Source organism: Spinacia oleracea, chromosome 3 (assembly GCF_020520425.1).
Source record: "Spinacia oleracea cultivar Varoflay chromosome 3, BTI_SOV_V1, whole genome shotgun sequence".
NCBI lineage: Eukaryota > Viridiplantae > Streptophyta > Magnoliopsida > Caryophyllales > Amaranthaceae > Spinacia > Spinacia oleracea.
The window spans coordinates 120,000,290-120,017,038 of record NC_079489.1 but is presented as its reverse complement, the minus strand read 5'-3'; the positions used below and the strand labels follow the sequence as shown (position 1 = coordinate 120,017,038).

At 40.6% G+C, this 16,749-nt stretch overlaps 1 long non-coding RNA gene across 3 annotated transcripts; it reads right to left on the bottom strand.

Moving 5' to 3' along the window:
• Positions 1–5,514: 5,514 nt before the first annotated feature.
• Positions 5,515–16,687, bottom strand: LOC130469335 (uncharacterized). Of its 3 annotated transcripts, XR_008929827.1 has the most exons (12): positions 16,414–16,687; positions 13,341–13,398; positions 13,111–13,217; positions 12,163–12,225; positions 8,821–9,049; positions 7,963–8,176; positions 7,227–7,889; positions 6,979–7,128; positions 6,569–6,905; positions 6,317–6,466; positions 6,142–6,240; positions 5,515–6,046 (listed from the first exon to the last, which is right to left on the bottom strand). It is a non-coding gene; the product is annotated as an uncharacterized lncRNA (long non-coding RNA). The 3 variants fall into 3 exon arrangements; XR_008929825.1 differs by having other exon boundaries at positions 5,515–6,240; XR_008929826.1 differs by lacking the exon at positions 8,821–9,049 and having other exon boundaries at positions 5,515–6,240.
• Between the last annotated feature and the right edge of the window lie 62 nt (positions 16,688–16,749).

Genomic DNA, 16,749 nt, shown 5'->3' with positions numbered 1-16,749 from the left:
GTCCCGGTTACAAAGAAAGACGACAAAGTTTGAATGTGCGTTGATTACAGGGATCTTAAAAGGGCTAGCCCTAAAGACGGTTTTCCATTGCCTCACATTGACATCTTGGTCGATAACACAGAAAATCATGTCTTACTCTCTTTTATGGACGGGTACGCAGGCTACAATCAGATTCCCATGGCAGGGGAAGATATGGAGAAGACAACCTTCATTACTCAGTGGGGTACCTATTTCTATACAGTTATGACGTTCGGACTGAAGAACGCGGGGGCTACGTATCAAAGAACAGCCACAGCCATTATGAGCGACATGATTCAAAGAGAAATCGAGGTATATGTCGATGATATGATAGTCAAATCCAGAGAGCGATATGAGCATACAATAGTACTTCGAAAATTCTTTAACAGGCTCAGGAAATACAATATGAGGCTCAATCCTCAAAAATGTGCATTTGGGGTAACGTCAGGCAAGTTACTCGGGTATGTCATCATTTCTCGGGGCATCGCGGCTGATCCTTCAAAAATCAAGGCCATTCTAGACATGAAACCGCCAGCGAATGAGAAAGAAATTCGGGGGTTCCTTGGCAAGTTACATTACATCAGCAGATTCATCTCAAAATTCACCATGATTTGTGAGCCAGTATTCCGAAAACTCCGCAAGAGTAAACCCAAGGTATGGGACAAAGACTGTCAACATGCATTTGACACTATCAAGAACTATCTTTCAAATCCACCGGTGTTGAAGCCAGCGATACCGGGGGCACCCCTTAGGCTTTACCTTACAACAACTGACTCGGCAGTAGGGGCCATGCTCGCCCAAGAGATCGACGGAAAAGAAAACGTCGTGTACTATCTAAGAAAGAAGTTACTGGATTACGAAACCAGATATACTCAACTCGAAAGACTCAGTATCGCCTTGGTTTGGGCCACAAAGAAACTCCGGTATTACATGCTCTCCCACACAGTGCATGTGATTTGCAGGGCATATCCTCTCAAGTACCTATTCGAAAAGCCGGCTCTCAACGGACGGTTGTCCAGATGGTTGGTTATGTTAACAGAATTCTATCTCAAGTACATCCCTAAAAAAATCTATCAAGGGTTCAGCAATCTCAGACTTCCTAGCTGAATGTCCCATCGAGGTAGAAGAGGAGGATTATGATCTACCCGATGAACAAATTTTAATGACAAGCGATGACAGTTGGTCGCTGCACTTTGACGGTGCCTCAAATCAAAAGTGATGTGGTATCGGGGTAATCCTAGTAGCTCCGGACGGCACTCACATTCCCATATCAGCAACATTGCAATTCAATGTTACAAACAATGCGGCCGAATATGAAGCATGCATTATGGGCTTCGAAGCCGCCTTAGCATTGGGCGTCCAGAAACTTCGAGTATACGGGGATTCCTCCCTAATCATCAATCCGATTTCCGGTAAATGGAAAGTTAGATGCAAGAGCCTAGCCCCATACCAGTCTTATCTCGAGAAGCTATCTGAGCAAGTAGAAGAGCTTTGTTACACATACCTCCCAAGAGAGAAAAATCAATTCGCCGACGCACTAGCAAAGCTGGCATCAATGAGCAACATTCCAAATGGCATGGCTGAAATGCCCCTTACAATTGAAACGCGTCAAGAAGCAGCAAATGTCCATGCTATTGACGACGTCGAGCTTGAAGATGAGCCTTGGTTGACAGACATCCAAAGGTATCTACAAAACTCTGAATATCCATCGCATTTTTCAAGCAAAAGTCAAAGGGCTTTACGCCTACAATCAGCGAACTTCGTCCTAGAAGGCGGCGTTCTATACAAGAGGTCCTCTAACGGCCATAATCTCCGATGTGTCGACAAGCATGAAGCACAAAGAGTCATGGACATCGTGCATTCCGGGGTCTGTGGTACTCACATGAATGGAAAGATGTTGGCCCTCAAAGTCATCAGGGCTCGGTATTATTGGACCACCCTCGAACGGGATTGCTACTTCTTCGTCAAGAAATGTCCTATCTGTAAAAAGTTTGCGAACCTGAAGCACATTCCCCCATCCTTGCTATATTCTCAATCATCACCATGGCCATTCTCAGCTTGGGGTATCGACGTCATTGGCAAAGTCACTCCAATAGGCACCGGGAGTCATGAATTCATACTGGTCGCAATCGATTATTTCACCAAGTGGGTCGAAGCCAGGTCATTCAAAGTGTTGGGTTCCAAGCAAGTGGCCCAGTTCATACAAGAAAACATCATATGCAGATACGGCGTTCCTCACGAGTTCATTAGTGACCAGGGAACCCATTTCCAAGGAGAGTGTGAAGATCTGTTCACCGAGTACAAAATTCAACATCACCGTTCTTTGCCTTACCGCCCGCAAACTAATGGGGCAGTCGAAGCAGCCAACAAGAATGTCAAAACCATCATCATGAAAATGACAACCAACTATAAAGATTGGCGTCAAAAGCTGCACTTCGCATTATTGGGTATCGAACTTCAATCCGCACTTCAACAGGCGCAACCCCATTTTCATTGGTCTATGGAATGGAAGCAGTACAACCTATTGAGCTAGAGATACCTTCTCTAAGGATAGTCCTCGAAAGAAAAATCCCAAAAGTTTCATGGGTACAAGCATGATATGACAAGCTAGTCATGCTCGATGAGCGTCAGCTTCAAGCCGCTCACCATGTACAAGTCTATTAGCGCCGAGTGGCTAGACATTTCAACAAGAGGGTCAGAACCCGAAACATCAAAGAAGGCGAGCTTGTCCTGAAAGCCCTTCGCAAGAGCGTCATGGATCCAGGGGGAAAATTCAAACCCAACTTGGTCGGGCCGTACATTGTCCAGAAAATCCTTTCTGGAGGAGCAGTCGAATTAACAGATGTCGATGGGACTAAGTTCCGTTCTTTGACGAACCTGGATCAGCTCAATAAGTTCTATGTCTAAATTCAAAATTCAAATTCAAAAATTTATGTATGTTAGAACTACGTTCGGCCTGATTCCTTAACGGGACGCGTAGGCAACCTCATTCCGAGGCCTGGCCACTTTAATACAAAAAAATTCAAAATTTCCTCAATTAAGGGCATCCTAAAAATCAATCAAAATTCAAAATTCAATTGTTGTTGTTGTTCTTATTTCAAATGTGCAAATAAAATTTAATGCATGTTCAAGTGGAATTTAACACAATAACTTTTATTTGGCTCTAAAGCCTCCAGCAAAGTTAATTCGATTACAAGGTTGGAATCAAGTGAAGCAAAGTTCAAAGCCTTTTCACTTCCACTAAACACACTTTCTAAACACACTTTAAACACATCTCCTATAAATACAATTTCAAACACATTAAGCCTGCAAAGATTTGGAGTTGGGCGACTATGCTCTTGAGTCTTGGCACCTTGAGTACTATCCCCTGGCTCTTCCCGTAATCATTCATCAATCTTCCCCTTGCCCAAGCGGCGGGAGAAGGAACTTGCCAGTCTTCCAAGACGGGAGGATGACGAACCTCCTTTGGACCCAGAACGGTCAAGCACCGGACGGGCCACACTCCCGTAACTTTCTTCACAATCAGTTGATGCAGGGCGCCTAGCTCTAGAACCTCGGGCTCCCGCTGGCCCGGATAGAGAAATGTCCCTTTGGCTTGGACCTTTTATCCATACAATATACCCCGCAGACAGAGTAGCAGGCTCAGGTGGGAATTGAATATTCAAGAATGGTTTGGAAACCTAATACCGCCTCCAAATTTCAAGACGATCAGCATTCAGTACAACAGGTTTCGGATGCTCCTCAGCACAATCCGGGATTTCTTGCTTCAAACCATATTGTCTCATCACTCAAGCAGGCGAGTAGAAGACTAACATTGTAAGGCTAGACACTCTCAAGGCAGTAGAGTCGGGTGCATATCTCATAGCAGCAATTCCCCACCAAGGAACTACCCACCTGATACAAGATCCAACCCCCGAGAGTGCGCAGCTCCACTCATCCAGTGAAAGTCGGCCATACATCATGTGTCGCACAGTGAATCCCTTCCTATTATAGCTTACCATATTCTCTGGTGGTGCCACCAACATGAGTTCTCCATAAGCCAAACCTTGGAGAAAATACAAGAAAGCAATTCAAAATTCAATAGTCTATGTACAAGTACAAATCTCAAAATACCAAAGCTCCAGATTCTTACTTGGAGTAGCACCGGACTTCCCAACAACATTGAAGAGGGGTCCGACTTCAGCATATCAAGGCCCATCAATGTCTCACCAATCACAAGCGGCGTTGGGTCCCTACCACTAGCAAACTTCTCCACAATCTCTATTAGGGAGGCATCGCCATTGCCAAGCCCCTGCTTCAAAAAGAAGAAGCGAGCAAAGATACAAACACTCAAGGCCCTCATGCGGAAAACCTTGGGGACATCAAGCCCGGCAAAGTAAGTGACAAGGAGGGACAAATCCACCCCTCGGCCATATACAACAGCACTCAAAAGTGGGGGCTACAAGCCCAGATACCTCTCAAAAGCCAAGAAAAAGTGTTCTTCGACACTAGGCATACAAGGCTCTATCATATGGGGCCACCCCAACATGGCACTGAACGCTTCAAGGAGGGGACATACCTCGTTGTTACCATAGCGGAAAATGTGGTGAATCGGATCCCAAGCCTCAAAAGAAGCATGAATGAAATGCAAGTCAAGCTTTAGTATCGGAAAGAGACGAGCACCCCAAGATGCATGCCATCCAGCTCCCTTTTCTCCAGTTTGCCTGAAGAACCGAACCAAGAGTTCAAGGCATTTTGAAATGATATAGCCATTTTCTTTCCTTTTGTGAAGAAGTAGAAGGTAAAGAAGACCAAAGAAGGATTGGTGCAAGAAATCTGATCCAGAAAGCTCCCTATTGATACAAAAACCAGCACTTATGGTGGTACTCGAAAGGACCACCTACGCTGGGCGCCAAAGCCTGCGCCAGACGAAGGGCCTGCAAGAACGACGAGCTCAACGTCCAATTTATGACTCCAAGTACGCGCTCTTTATAGCTTTGGGCAGCTAGATCAGCTTCGATAATTCATGCTAAAGATTCCAGAAGCCGCAAGCCGCGCAATTTCAAGCAGTCCGAATCAGCACTCGAGTCATTTCGGGTGAATTTGTTAAAAATTCAAAGCATTCTAGTCCTAGATCAACGTCCTAAGTCGAGTCAGCATATGCATGGAGCAAGAGTTGAATATACTTTGACTTGCGCTTTGTCTAACCATAAAACTTCAGTCAAAGTGGGGGCTTATAGTTGGTATGTACACCTGAAAAAATGGGCAAATTTTTGCTAGAATCAGCATGTATATAAGCAAGAGTTGAATATACTTTGACTTGCGCTTTTTCCAACCAAAAAACCACAGTCAAAGTGGGAGCTATAGTGGGTATGTACCCGAAAAAATGGGCAATTTTTTTTTTCATTTTGCATGCATGCATATAGCCACAAATTTCAAAAGCACACACAACGCATACGAAATTCAATTCAATCCCTGCAGAAACGCATACAAATACAAACACATACAAATACAAACCATACCAATTCAAATCGTACCAGTTCAAAACATACAAAATCCAAAATTCGAATCATACAAAATCCAACCATACAAACCCAAATACAAAGTACAACTACAAATATCCATACAAATATCCTCATACAAAATCCCAACCAAGGCAAAGCTAGGACTCGCTACCATGCAGGGTCAATTCGAGTCATCATCAGCGACGATATCAATCACAGGCTCCTTGTTCCTGTTCCGGCTCATGTACCGCTCCAGATCCTGGTCTAGCTCTGTCCCAAGGGTAGCTGGATCCTGCTCCGAAATACAAAGGGTACCAAAAGGCCGCTGAGCTCCCTGCTGATAGGGGGAATACTGATAAGGTTGTTGGGTCGTCATAAACCGGCGCTGCACCTCAAAATCATAGGCCTGGCGCCTCCGCTCCATCTCATACCAACAAGCCTAAGGATCTGCGCTCCAAGGCTGGGAAATGCTCGCTCCTAAGTGGACACCAAGGGGAGGCGTAAAAGGCATCTGGCTGCCCATACCTTCGGCAGAGTACGAATGCCTGGTAGGCTCAGCATAAATAGAGGGGACAGCTCCCCTATCAACATCTGAATGCAACAAACGGATAACCCTGTCAGCATAAGGCAACAAACTCACCTCTATATCCTTTCCAGGAAGCTTCTTGGTTAGTTTGACGTAGTGCCTCTTCAAAGAATCAATCACGAGAATCCAGCAACGCACTCTCGCCCGAGGCGCCTGCATACAAAATTCAAGATCAATTTCTAAGGATATAAAATTGCGACCAATTTCAAGAAAATACTAAGGCATTTACAACTGCATAATACTCGGGAAGGGCATCAGTCGCCGCCCGATGCGGAGGAGAGGACATTGGAACAGTAACCTCCACCTGCTCCCCATCTGAGCCCACATAACGGATAACCCTGTCAGCATAAGGGACATCCTCAGGGTCGATCGCCTCCTCCTACAAGAACACATACAATGATCTGATTATACAAGAATACAAGAATACAAGAATACAAAATACAAAAATACAAGAATACAAGATTCAAATCCAAAAGCTCACCGGCGGCACAAAGCGAATAGGTGGGGCAAGCCTCGCCTAGAGGTCATCATAGAGGCTCCTCCTATCCACATAGTTCTCCCACGGGAGACAAATGGACTCGCCCCCAGCCACCATGGCATCCGAATAAAGCCGAGCAACATCAACAGTCTTCGTCATCATGGACTCCGGAGGATCCATAGGGACGAACCTGCCTCTCACATTATGCTGAGGAGTTACCCGCTCACCCAGATACCACATGGGACGGTACACTCCTGGGAATAGCACCAGCCGTCCGGACAAGTAACAGGCCCGCATGGCAAGTAGGTGTAGGCGCATCATCAAAAGGGCACCTGACCACCTACAAGACAGATAGCTCATACAAGTATACAAATGCAACAGAGACAAAAATCCAGAACAGTACAAAGGCCTACCTCTCTGACAGGAAAGACCCGCAAAGCTCTGCGGAAGGTCGCTAAGGACACATCCCTGCGCTCCGCTCCTTCTCAAGAGGCAGCAAACGGGTAAGCCGCAACCCTGGGGCGATTCGGCGCCAAGCTCGGAAAGTGCTCATACGCTCAAATCTTCAAAAGCAAGCAAGGCATCCATAACTCTTATGCATACAAAATTCAACATACAAGCATACAAGTACAAAATACAAGATACAAGAAGTCCCAAATACCTCCAGCATACTCCACAAAGCAGCCACACTCGCCTTGCTCTTCGGTGCAGTCCAGGAGGTGTTCTTCATCTCGTACAAAAGGTGGTCGTATGCCAGACCACCCTAGTTGAGGCCTGAAACAGCCCTCAAATCCCTCAAAGACCCTAGGAAGCCCACCAGCACGCCGCTATTTCTGGCCGGGACCATCACTCTACTCATAAGAGCCAGGAGGAAGAGTCGAACCCTCTGCTCCGCTGATATGTTCGTCATGCGAAGCCCAGCCATAATCACCGCCGCGGAGGTATGGGTACCCTCCGAGGTCAAATCAACGACAAGACCGATCAAGTCCCTAACACCCTCCGAATGCCAGTTCAACTGGGGATCAAAGGTCACGTCCCTCTCGGAAAAAGGAAGGCCCGTGATCATAGCAAACTCGAAAGGGGTAATGGTGATCTCCCCCTAGACCATGTGAAAGGTGTTGGTGGTTTCCCACCACCGCTCCAGCATGGCCTGTAGCCGGGCTTTGACACCCGCCTGCCCTCGAAAGCCTCCCGATGCCTCCTAGAAAGGAGCCAAGCTCGTCTGATCCCAGATCGCTCGAGCCTCCTCGGCGCCGAAAACAGTCGGATAAATGGTCCAAAGATCCTTCAAGGACCAATAGTTGCGCATCGCCTCGCTGTCAGCCTACAAAAAGGGTGGATTAGTTCAAATCTATACGAATTCAAGAAGCAAGTTCAAAACATAGTGCAAAACCTACCAAGCCAGCGCGCGGCCGCTGTGACATATGAAACTCGGGACGAAATGCAAGATCAGAGGACTGCCAGGCGTCCCCCTTGAAAGCCGGTCTGGTCCGTGGTACAATGCCCGGCAGTGGCACATTCGCCTCAGCCGCTTCATTGTCTGAAGCGTCCTACATAGCCGCTCGAAGAGTCGAGCGTTCAGCGAGCTTCCTCCGAGTATAACGAGGCATGCTAAAGCATTCGAAAGACAAAAAAATCAACATCCAAACCTGGGGGCTATCTTATACTAGCACAAACAAAAATCAAAGTCCAAAAAAAATCCCCAGTGGAAACTCAAGTTTAGCTAGGGACCTCTACTACAATGGAGAATTCTACACCAACGCATAGGCTATCCATGCCGAAGCAGGTATTCAAGTTCTACACCAACGCCTAGGCTATCCCTGCCAAAGCATGTATTCAAGTTCTACACCAACGCCTAGGTTATCCATGCCAAAGTAGGTAAATTGAGTTCTACACCAACGCCTATGCTATGCATGCCGAAGTAGGTATTCGAAAATTCTATAACAACGTCTAGGCTATCCTAGCCTACTCTCCTACAAGACCCAATGAGGTCACCAATGGAGTCACTATCTACAAAGGCCAAGTGCAAAATTGAAAAAATGATACAAATTTCAAAAAAGCAAAGTTCAAAATTCTACAAAGTTCCAACAGTTCAAGTTCAAGTGGCTACCAAAACAATTGTCTTCCTACAAGATACAAGAAGCCTACTACCCTACAAGTACTACATCAACAAATACAAAAATATTTCAAGTGCAAGAATCAAAACTACATGCAATCCTAGAAGTTATTTCATAAACAAAACATGAAATACTTACATGGGCAAGGCAAGAGCGAGTAGACCAAGGGGAGATAGCAATCAACCTTTAAGAAAACAGAACAAACAAGTGAATGTGCTCCTAGGAAGAGAGCGGCGAGGGGGTTTATATAGCCCTGCCCTGCGTGGGATGCAGGGCCCTGCGCTAGACGCAGCCCCTCTGACCATGCGCGGAAAAATCTACGTGCGGTCCTCCGTGTTGATTGCACGTACTTTGCTGCTACGGTTTTCTGCACCAGGCATCAAACATCAAATCATGCTACCTTCCAATGAATACTGGTATATATCTGTTTCTCCAACATTAACAGATAAATTTCTCAAGAATACAAAGTCCAAAAAATACAAGAATTTAGGCGTTCAACTCCAAACGGACCCAAGCTCTAAGAAAGTCAACCAAAATTTCGAAATTTTAAGAGTCAATAAAAAACTCTTTCCCCCAGTAGACATATCCCCAGCGGATCAACTCCGGTTATTCAAAATTCAAAAATTTTCGATGCCAAGCTCCGTCCTGAACCAAAGACGGGAAAGCAGTACAAGTGCAAATCAGAGTCGTCACAACCGCACGAAGGTAGACTCTATCCTTTTTTTTTCTAACCCTTGTCTTGTGCAGGTACCGGCGTACAAAGAATGGTCTTGATTGCAGAACATCTTGACCGTTCTCCGTCCCTATTCGAATACTTTGACTATCGCTTTCCTAACCGAACGCTCAGTCAAAGTGGGGGCTTCTATAGACACCTAAATCGTGTCTCCCCTATTGGGATGATGACGATACAATTATCCTTTCTATGTGGTTGGTGCAACTCTGTGCGGAAGTCCCAATTGCTAAAATATATTCCAAAGTCCAAAATCTGAAGTCCAATTCCCAAGCTCGTTCCCATTACGGAACTCGATACAAAATTCAATTTCCAAAAATCAATTTCAAAATCCAAACACAATCTCACCCAATGGACCTCTCCATTGGCTTTACAAGGCCTTTTCTAGTGAAAATGACACTAAGAAATCCAAATTCGGGCGCTGACCCACAAAACCTAGCATGTCGGGCCCCGTCCCGTAAACCCGAGTCCAAACACAATTTCGAAATTCAAAACGGCTTGTTTTTAGACGCAAATCAAGCTTTAATCCTTAAGCATTCAGTACGTGCCAACTTCGTACAATTCATACAAAGGTATACCCATAAGAGACAAATGCAAGGACGGCGTCATCGTCCTTGCTTTGGCGGATTCTGAGCCACGTCACCTACGTCAGGCGCAGGTGGCTTTTGGATTTTAGCCGGTTAATTCTCTATTTAAACCCTCATTTCTTAAGCATTGGGGGCAACAAATCATAAACACAACGTCGTAATTTCAAAATCTGCTCTCAAAATCAAAATACAAAATCCAATTCTAAACTACAAATTCCTATACAATTTCAAGCATTTAAGAAATTGGGAGCACTAATCAGAAATCCAACCTAATCCTAAGTAGGTAATTCCGAATCCCTACTCAAATCTACAATGTTTTCTACTCTTATACCTTTATAAATCCAAAAATCCTATGATGATATCATTAGGGTTCATACCCTTGATTAACTAGGAAAAACAATGCTAAAGGTTCACTCTTGAAACCCTCTCCAAATGATTGTCCAAAACACCATTCCATTATGCCATAATAGATTCAATCTTTATTTCAAAAATGATTAGTAAAGTGGACACTTTTACTCTTAAAAGTGTTACTTACAACAATCACACATTCTTACAAAATCAAAACCCTTTTATGATTCAAATACAAGTTATAGATTCTATGATGTTTAAGGTTGTTTGTAATCACTTCCTTAAACTAGAATCAATGTCAAAGTTATGGAGCACATTAAAGTTGAGATCTTTTTCACATCAAAAGATTTGGACTTTAAACATTTAGCCTCCTAAGTTCAAGATTCATTATTCAAGGTTCAATATTCAAAGTTCAATATTCAAAGTTCAATTTCAATAATCAAAATCTAGGACACTTTGGGATGAGCAACTTATCCTAAAGTTGAGATTTTTAGAATTGAATCTGTGTTGGACGCACTTATTATTAAGTAGTCGTTTGGCGTTCGGATCTCAAATACAATAGTATAATTTCAATATCGTCATTTCAATACCGCATTTCAATATCTCACCATTCAATAACGCATTTCAATATCGAACCTTTCAATAACGCATTTCAATATCGCATTTCAATATTGCACCTTTACTATTTCAATTCCACACTCTTTACTCACCTTATTTTAAGGTGATGTGGTTTTGTACGCACTTTCAATAATTCCTTTACTTATTGTGATGATGATTTACTTGTTTATCTCTTTCATCACCTCACGTGCTAAATTCAACAAATATACAAAAGGTCACATCACGCTTAACAAGGATAATTCTTGGACAAACCGGCCTTAGGTTCCTTTAATTAACTTTAAAGCAAGTGATCACATACAAGTAGCAATATTCATATTCTAAATGCATGTTCAAACCAACGTAGTGTCATGACTAGGGTTATCTGAAAATGCTTCTTGTCATGTACTCGAATACAATTTTAAAAGCTTGCAAAATAAGCATCTCGTTTCCTTACCCGGATCTCACCCATCCGTTTCTAAGATTCAATGCCTTATCCACAAAGAGTCAACCTTGGTCTTTCCAAACCGGACCCTTAAATATTGTTTGGTGGCGACTCCTTCGAAATTGAAAAGCTTACAAAACCCGTAGGGAATAAAATACGAAAAACACCCCCTACACATACGTTTAGCTTGCATGATATATTTTGTTTCACTGATGGTTTTTCTAGGTAATTGTTAAAGACTATAGATGTGTTGATGCATACGTTTTATTTAAAACTACTCCCTAAATAATGATGAATTCCTCATTAGGCTAGCTAATCAATTACGGAGTAGAGGAGTTGCGTGCATACTTGCAGTCATGAATAATCCATAGTTATTTCTTACTAATAAGAAGTATGTTTAAACTTTCAGGTTTGAGAGGCTACCTGGTGTATTTTAAACTTTCAAGTTTGGGATAAGATATTAGTCATTGCTTACTAATAAAATGATTACAGTGTATTATATATCTTAATTTTACTTCTAACATTTTAATATCCCGTGCTAATGCACGGAGCATATGCTAGTTATAAATAAAATGAATGCACACTTAGAACCAAATACAAAATGAAAAAAATTTGAGTGCACAACATATTGGCAGCAAATCATGTAGAACAGGACCAAACAAAAAATTAAAGCAAAGAAACAACAGATTTAGAAGTTCAACATCACCGGCAAGTAGTAAGATCACATAAACTGAAACTTAGCTCCAAAAAAAATTAGAAGAGAAAGAGTTATGCACCTGTGAAAGAGAAGAAAATAATAATGAGCTTGGTCCACTAGTCCTTACAATCCTTCAGTTGAGCTACGCACACACAAAAAAGTTAAACAAATAACAGTTAGAAAGATTTGCAACTTTTACATTAACATACCAAACAAATCCTGAAGAAACCTAAGGCTAAGAAACTCATACATTATTTATGACAGGATATATAATACAGAATAAAACGTCCAATTAACATATTTTTAAGCAATAATGAAACAACATCCCCCCCCCCCCCCTTCAGTTTTAACTTGTATACTTTCCTATAGTTTGGAGGAAAATAGATTTTCTGGTATGAAAAGCAAAGTTGCATAACTTTTGTAATTGTTTAAAGGGGTGTGAATAACTAAATATGGTGGTTTAAAGTTCAACATTAGCATACAGTGTATTAAATACTAAATACGTCAAGGTGAAATTACCCCCCACCCCACACACACCGGGAAATAAGGGTCAAAGTGGGGATTCAGGAAATAAGGAAGTGAATTTCACATTGAAGAGCACAACTGCAAACCAGCTAAGAGATTCAAGAGAAACAACGGGACACCTCTACATAACAAAATTTTGTCAATTCATCCACAACTAACCAGTTGACATCTTTCTCACATGAAGGACTGACTAATTTTCTGTTTAAGATGCCATTAAACAGGTTACAGGTTTACGCTGAAATCAGACACTGAAGTTAGACAACCTCATGAATCTTTTAGACATTAGCATTGCCACTGAATGTGATCCCCAAACATAGCGTTCAAGTGCTCCAATATTTTATCAGTTGTTCTTTAGCTAAATGGTTTCACTCATCAACATCTCTCAGGATGACACACATAAATTTGATGCAGCCAATGATGAAATGAACAATGGAAAAAAATTCCATAAAAAGCCCCCCAAAATTCTAAAGCAAGATATCAATGAGGCTTTGGCCGCATGTACCTATGGAGTGAAGCCTGCCCACTTGTAAAATCTGTTGTTGCCTGCCACAAAGTGTGCTTCCTTGGCTGTGGATTAATTTCTCTAAAGAAAAGAGCCTGCCGAGATAACTGAGATAGAATATAACACCTTCAGTTATGATGCAACTACAACAAACAACAATACGAGAAAACAAAACAAAATCCAAAAACATATTTACTCATAACTCAATAGTATTATTGTTAATTACTCACCAAAAAAAGGTCAAAATTACCAGAACAAAGCTTCCTTGGAACAGAGGTATTGTAATCACTGAAAATATGCAAAATACCCAAAAAATTTAATCTCATTACTCATCATAATATTAAACTCATCAAAATCTACAAAACCCAGAAACTTAAAAAACCCAATAATCATAAAAATATGAGATTAAAATCAAATAAAAAAAATATATAGAAAACCCAGAATATTAACAAACTATTAATGATCACGTATCCTAAAAATACACAAAGTAAAACTTTAAAGCTATTACGTTATCAGAGAAGAACAGTTGGTCATAATAGAAGCTTTACAAAGCGACAGAAGATTCCTGGTTAGAATTTGACTTTCAACACATTTATTTAGTAGCTTGGTACCAAAGTTCTCAATTAGGTGATGTAACAAAATGGTAAATAATGTTCTGTAAGGTACCTTAATTGACTGTAAAACGTCATTCTCTGCTAAAGTTGTGATCAATGAGCAGTTTATTGAGACTATCTTCCATTGGACTAAAATAAGCCTGGTGACAGTAAACTTTAAGATTGATTCTAAGCTAACATTTTAACATTCTAAGCTAACATTCTAAGCTAACTTTAAGAGAAGTTGTGTCAATATCGGGCACTGTGAATGGCAGACAAGTACTTGTATTCCTACTAGACTACTAGTTGATTCTGAGGAGTATTGTCCCCGTTGGTAATTTATTACTTCTACTATCCTATTTGTACATACATTCAAGTTAGGTTGTAGTGATGTGGGAACCTTAAGTTAGACAATGAAATTAATCTTGCACTATGAAGAAGAATCATACAATAAGAAAAAGAAAATAAAATCTAACATAGACTTTTCTTATGCTTATTAAAAAGAACCATCATTTTTTATTCTATGATCTTTTTGTGAGATCACACACACACTAGACTTATTATCTGGATGTCTCAATTGAAGAAAGAGTGGAGTGAGATAAAACCTTCCATGAAGCAAACTGTTCTGCTAGGTATCAATCTTTGTATTTTCTTTTTTTTTAAAAAAAATCCTATTTAAATTTGTCACAATTCAGTGTTAAGTAATAATGAATAGTATCAAAGGATTATTTTAAAAAATAGCTAATAATCGCTGCTGCAATCAAGTCTACATCATTATTGTCTTCTTTTCTTTGTATATAATTCTGTATAACTAAAGAATTTTAAATTTTACCACATAGTAGAATCATTTAATTCTGGATAGCAGCTAAACCAAATTAATTATCAACCCTGAAAAGGTCAGGCTACAGACAATATAAAAACTGGGAGCTTAAATGCATACATGCATAACATGACAAAAAGAAAATTCTGAAATCATAAGCACCAAACATAAGTCATAACAAAAACGAGCTCACCGATTGTTTAAACAGCATAAAACACAGATACTTGCATCATCAAAGTAATTGAATTCGGAAACTAACTAGTTTACAACATTCGATTTTCCAGAACATGTTTAAAGCTAAACACCTTAAGATTACACGGAAAATAAATGATCTAGTATCATAATATAAACAAGAAGCCAAAAATTAGCAATGAAGTTGTTGCCTATATACATAGGAAAAAAGATTAAATCATCTAAGCTACACAGATAATGGAAACCCAAATCTTCCTGTATCCTGCCATCTCACATTAAACCAAAGGAAGTTAATACCTACTCTCTTCTTTCATCCAAGCAAAACAAGCAATAAACTCAAAGCAACAAGCTCTCATTTACAATTGGCAGCTTTAAATTTAGCAATTCGGAACGGAAACTAGCTTTAAATTTAGCAATTCAGAACGGAAATGATTCCAAGAAATTGGAGTAGAGGTGGATTATATCTTCAGCTGAAATTGAGCTATTGATTTAGTTGTTGATCAGTGATCACAATTCTTAGTATATGCTAATCTTTTTTTTATTTGAACATGGGTAAAACAGAAAAGTTTACGTGAACGTAGTAGGTTTCCTGTATCTCGTTTATTCTTCAAACTCCAATATTATGAAATTCCAATAGTATTTGCTGGAACATTTTGGCATAATTTAAAGGAAAAATTACTTTTAATAATCCGATCTTTAAGCGATTTTCCAAAATTAATCCAGCCTTTTGATTATTATCAATTAATCCAACCTTTATACCCCTTAAACTTTTATTGCTCCTTACAGGTTACCTAGCAGGTTAAGCCGGTCATAACTGATGACGTGGCATGTAACGGTTACAATTTTGCGTGTGGGCCCATTTCTCACGTGATTCCTTAAAATTCCTCCCTTGTTCCTATTTTTTTTCTTTCTCTGCACTTCTCTGATTCTTTGTTCTATCACCCCTCACCCCCCTTCATCATCTTCCTTCACCTTTATTGAAGACTTAGCTTCATTCTCCAAGAAAATGGGTTGTTGATTTGTTGGACGGTTTAGATGAGCTTCAAGAGGGGATTATTTGAACATTTGATAAAAATTTGGAATTTTTTTTGGAAAATTTGATACAAAGTATTTCATCAATACTGTTTCTCTTTTAACAATTTCAAGTTCTTCGTATAAATGGATTGCTGGGAATATTTGAAGATATTGAAGTGCCAACAAATCTGGGTTCCTTCGTCATAGGATCAATTCCATTTGAAGTTCTATGAATCATAATGGGGTTATTCTTTAGGTTCTTTACTACTGACCCAAGATGTTCATCAATAACCATAGGATTCAAGACACATAAATTTGTACAAATACAATCAAATCGATGAGTAGTACAAATTCAATTTCAGGAAAATCACGGTATCCTAAATTAATTATAAAAACCCCCAAATCAATTTCAACATTATAATTAAGAAATTTCACACCCATTAACTTCTTTCTCATACTCCGCCATTAATAAGTCAATAAGAAGATATATTCAACCCAGAAAATCGAGCACATAACAAGTTCATAATAACAAGAGATTATTAAAGAAAATTACAAAAGAATTCACCAAGCACATATCTACATTATTCTCAGTTGAATGAACAATAATTATTTTTATGTTCTCAATCCGCCATTAATAAATCAAGTAACCCATAAAATTTAATAGCAATTGAGAGATAATCTTACACCAAGATCTGTACTCCGAAAACAACCTCTACCCAGCGAAAACCACCTCCCTATTCTCTCTCCTAACCTCTTCCGCCCGGCTAGAACCACCCCAACACCAGCCCAACGCGAATGGAGAGTTTTTTCTCGGTTTTGATGGGAGGTTGAATGAGGTTGGAATTTGTAAATAGGGTGTGAATGGGGCGAGGGTGTTGATGGTAGTTGGAGATAAATATGAAGATGTAGGAGAGAAAATTTGAGTAATGGTGTTATCTTATTGATGGTGGTTGACTGGTTGAAGATGAAGATGAATGATTGGATAAAAATAAAAAGAATAATAAAAAAAAAAAGTTATCT